Below are 5181 nucleotides of genomic sequence, written 5' to 3'. Positions count from 1 at the left end.
TCTCCAAACCCTAAAAGAAATTCTCTCTCCTCTCCTCTCCTCTCCTTCCCCTCACTGCCGCCTCTCTCCCTCCTTTTCTTTATCTCCGGCCTCTCCTCTCCTTCCCTTCACTTACTCCTTCCTCCCTCCTCCATCTCCACCACCAACGCCACTGTCAGCACCACCACCACTTTATTCCCCCCTCCCCCCCCCCCCCCCCCGCCCCCCACCTTTCTCAATTATGCACAATTCTATTTTGTTTGTGAAATTAATATTTATCGGAGAAGGGTCAAATATGATCAAGATTTAGGAAACTAATGGAGAAACAGTAATGCATCTTCACGAAAAAGTCTTGATGGATTTTGGCTTAGGTGTAAATCGTTATGAAGATTTGGGCAACTAAATGTCATTTTTAAGTGGGTACATGACTCATATTGAGAGAGTTGATGAAGTTAGTGAAGGGAAAGAGAAAAAACATGAAAGTCATAGAGAAACAATGTTGTTAATGGATTTCTATTTTGGATGACATTGGAAATAGAGATGTCGAATAAGAGAGAATGGAGAGCTAAAACATGTTTTATTACAGTGTTAATAGTTCCTTTGAATTGTATTTCGCTGTATCTCAATCTATTCATTTTTTTTGTGTGTAAATATAGTGAATGCTCCAAATATAGAGCTATTTTTACTCCACTTTGTTTTCACGATTTTTGCATTTTGCTGTATTTCAATGTATTCATCTTTTTTTTGGCGTAAATATAGTGAATGTTTCAAATATAAAGCCTGTTTTTATGTCACACCCCTACCAGGAGTATGACGGGCTCCGACCCGTAGGCCGGGAACCACCTGACTTATCCGTTACTTTGAACATTATAAATCCTAACTCAAAGAACACCTGTACGCAGAAAAAGCCCAACATAGGAATATCCTATCATTCAGCACATATGTACATATGCAGACCGACAAGGTCGCCACAACACAGCGTATATCATAAAGCCGGCAAGGCTAACAGTAAAGTATCAAGAGCTCAAAATAAGGCCGACAAGGCCACCAATATATTATATCACAATATGAACCGGTGGAGCTACAAAACATCTAACTGTACACACACGTCTACGAGCCTCTACATGGAATACAAATGATCATAAGGACAATACCAAATATACTGCAGCGCCGAAGAAAGTGGAGTGCTCCTGAGAATCCGCTGATAGAAGACCTACGGGTCTGATCTGTCTCCCTGCCTACCTGCGGGCATGAACACAGCGTCCACAAGAAGGGACGTCAGTACGAATAATGTACTGAGTATGTAAGGCATGAATAACAACATAATATAGATATGAAAAGTAACATGGAATATGAGAGATAACCTGTACATCTGGATGCCTCATAAGGCGGATTCCATGCATGCTTAGCCTTAAAAAAACATTTTATACATATACATAGTACCATGCCCGGCCATTAAGGCTCGGTGTCATATATATAGTATCATGCCTTGCCATTGAGGCTCGGTGTTATCATCATTAGCCCGCGTCCGGGCCTATATCATAACATGCCTACTGCAGTGGTGTGCACATCTACGTGCCATGCCCGGCCGACTATAGCGTGGCGCGGTGTGAGAAAATACATACATATATATAAAGCATGCATGAGAGCCAAATAAAAGCTACGACTCTATCGGAGTGACGTAAGGTCGGTAGCCTCCGATTTATGTTATGGAGCAATCATCATCGCTATATCTCACCTTGAAGGAACTATTATTATAAGGCGAGATCAACAACAATAAATAAAAATCAAGAAAATCACGAAAATAACTCAACATTCTCATATTCGCATTGAAATCATAAGCTTGGGACTTTTAAACATGAAATCATCATCATCGTCGTAACCATCATAGAAACATTCTCATCTTTAGCATCGTCATTAACATTGTAAAAACATGTCTGTTGTTGTTGTCAAAAAAAGCTTATAGAATCATAATTCTTTGATTCGAAAAATAGGGACATTTTGGAAAACATTTATGAATTATCAAGAAAAAGGCCATGCCTTTGAATCATGAACTCTAACTTTTGGAAGTAAGGAGGTTATGAAACATATGTAAGGAATTATAACATAGGAGTTTCTAGAAATACGATCATCGTCATCACAAAACACGTTTATCTTTAGCATCATAAGAACTCCATGAATCATGAATCTCTAGCTTTTGAGAATAAGAATATTCTTGGAAAACATTTATGGATTCACATAGAGGGATCATGGTACATTTGGAAAACACCTATTGGATTCATAAGAAAGGAATCATGCCTTTAGAAGAAAGGGACTAGCCTTAAAATACCTGTTCAACCTCCAGTTATCCACACTTATTCGTCTGAATTCGTGAGTCTACATTTAAGAGGATTCACACAATCGTTAGACTCATCGTTATACGCTTGTCTTAGTCTCTCAAATAAATCCATTTATAATTTGCCGAAATTCGGGCAGCACCTCCCCTGTTTATATGCCTAGCCCGAAATCACAATACCAACAAAACAACAACTACAACAGCACCAACATCAACAACATCATCATCAAAACCAAAAGATTCCATAAAACATCCCACGCGATGTTTGTCCAATTTCTCAACCAACAACTTTATTATACAACCATTTCATCACTCTATCTTCGTAAATAAACCAAAAGTAATATTAATAAAGAGAGATTCATACCTTATTTTTGTTAAAACAGCGATATCTTCACTATCCACCTTGAATCCGCCGCAAAATCATACTAGAATCACATCAATGCGTTTATCCGAGCTTCAATTAATACTCCGCCACTTGAAAATTGCTTACTTTCTGATTCCCTCACTCCCTCTTCAAATTTTCTAGAATTTTCTGGGAAAATCTGGGCTAAAATATGGTGAAAAAAGAGGGTTCTTACCCTTTTTATAAGGTTCAAATTCGGGTCGGGTTCACTGTAGCATTTTACTGTAGCAGTACTGTAGCGCGCGTTTCTGCTCTGTCAGCCTTACTTGTAACGTTCATAATTCTCTACTCCGATGTCCTATCGACGAGCGGTTTGTTGCGTTAGAAACTAGACTCGACGAACTTCATTTTAGGCTTTTGAAACACCTTAAAACTCCTAATATAACTGGAGATAGAACCCTCCAAAGTTGACCCAAAATTTTATCCTTAATTCTGCCAACTTTTTCCAAATTTCGACAAACTTATTTTCTTTGATTTGCTTGGTCCTGGGATCTTCCAAAAATCCCCCTATATGATATTTATCATTTATTATACTTGATAATGGTCGTTTCTTGTGTTTTCAAGATTGCCCTTCCCGGTTACGACTTACAAGATCATAATTCATCCTTTACTTAAACAATATACTTAATAATGCTTCGTTCCTCATACTCCAAAGTTGTTTTACCTAGCCATAGCTCGACATACTTATATTCAAATTTAACCAGTGCTTCTCCGAGGTACGGGGTGTAACATTTTACTCCACTTTATTTTCACGATTTTTATATTTCGCTGTATTTCAATGTATTCATCTTTTTTGGTGTAAATATAGTGAATGTTCCGATGGGACATTTTTAAACAATGATATACAGCTGCTGGGACATTTGTATTTCGCTATATTTCAAAACGACGAAATACAGTCGTTGGTGTATTTACGTATTTCTAAAAGTTTGGAATGGAGTAATTTGGAGAGAGAAACGTGAGCTGTTATGGAACTTCAGCCGTTATGCGCGATACATGGTTGATTTAATTTGACTTACCACTTAAAATGAAAGAAGAGAATTTGTTCCATAAATACAGCCTATTTTTACTATGCCGAATTTTGTATTTTCGTGTATTTCAAAAAAACGAACTCTGCTGGATTTTGTATTTCCGTGTATTTCAAAAACGCGAAATACAACCGAATACAACAAAAACTAGCTACGGTTTGTAAATATAGAAAAAGTAGCTATAAATTATTAGAAACTATTAAAAGGTAGTTGTTTATATAAGTTTCACTTTACCCTATTCTCACCCAAAGAGCCCGTTTGGATGGGCTTATGACTTTTGACTTATAAGAAGATAGGAATTCTAGCTTATGAAAAAATTCCAAATAAAGTGAAAAAAATATTTGATTTCTATGGCCAAAAGCCTACTTATTATGTGAATGATAATATTCATATGAAATTATTATTATTTTTTCACTTGGTGTAGGTAAATATTACTTAGGATACAAGGGTGAGACCTTATATCTTCCTGATTTGAGAGTTAAATTTAGTTTCAGAAATCCAAATGATGGTTTCAATTTTTTCCACTCTAGTCTCATAAAATGTAAAATTCGAAAGTACATTTTGAGTTCGGAAAAATAGATTTCCGGTTTTACACTCAGTATCTTTTAAGTTGTCACTCAACAGTTTCTATGATTATATAATTTCATACAATCACATTTTTCCACTGATATTAATTCAACCGGCCATTTGGGTGATGATAATAGTATGCCAGAGATTGAGGTAGGAGATGGAACTTTTGGTGTATTCCTTAAAAATGCAGGGGTGATTTACACATATACAATCTTTCAGTGTGTTAAAAATTGTTTTGGGGCGAGTCTCGGGGCGAGGCGCAATAAAAACACTCTGAGAAGTTCTGGCGAGGCGCAAGTATCGTGGTGCGTAAGTTTCAACATTTAGAACCTTTATTTAGGTGTAAGTTCCAACATTCTGAGCGTTCATTTGGAGAGTAAAGTTAGGAAACGTTCCTTTATTGAAGCCAAAATTGCTAAAAAAAAAAAAAATACTTAAGTACTCAAAAGTAACTCATATTAAATTCTCAAACTAGAAAACTCAAAAATCAAATACCTCTTCTAATTGTTTATCCTAATTTCACAACTTTCTTTTTCTTTTTGTCCTTTGCTAACCAATACTTGTTGGCATTATCTGTAAATTGCAATCTACAAAGCAAAGAGCTCGGACCTCCCATACTTGCTCTGCTTCCACGCTTGCACCTTCCTTCTTTAAGCTTTATTTTCGTCAATTTTTTTGTTGTTGTTATTCTCTTTAAATTATTCTTTTCAAGATAGTTTTTTTTTTTAATTAGTTTTAGAATTTATTTTGATATCAATCTAGTCTAGATATTGTTTTGAAGTCTCTATTCCAAAAACTATTCTATTTATTTCCTAATTTTAGGTTTTCAAATGATAATGTTATTTATTATCATTTTTATTTCTTAAATT

Source organism: Lycium barbarum, chromosome 6 (assembly GCF_019175385.1).
Source record: "Lycium barbarum isolate Lr01 chromosome 6, ASM1917538v2, whole genome shotgun sequence".
Taxonomy (NCBI): Eukaryota; Viridiplantae; Streptophyta; class Magnoliopsida; order Solanales; family Solanaceae; genus Lycium; species Lycium barbarum.
The sequence above is the reverse complement of the archived record's forward strand: the minus strand, read 5'-3'. Positions refer to the sequence as shown.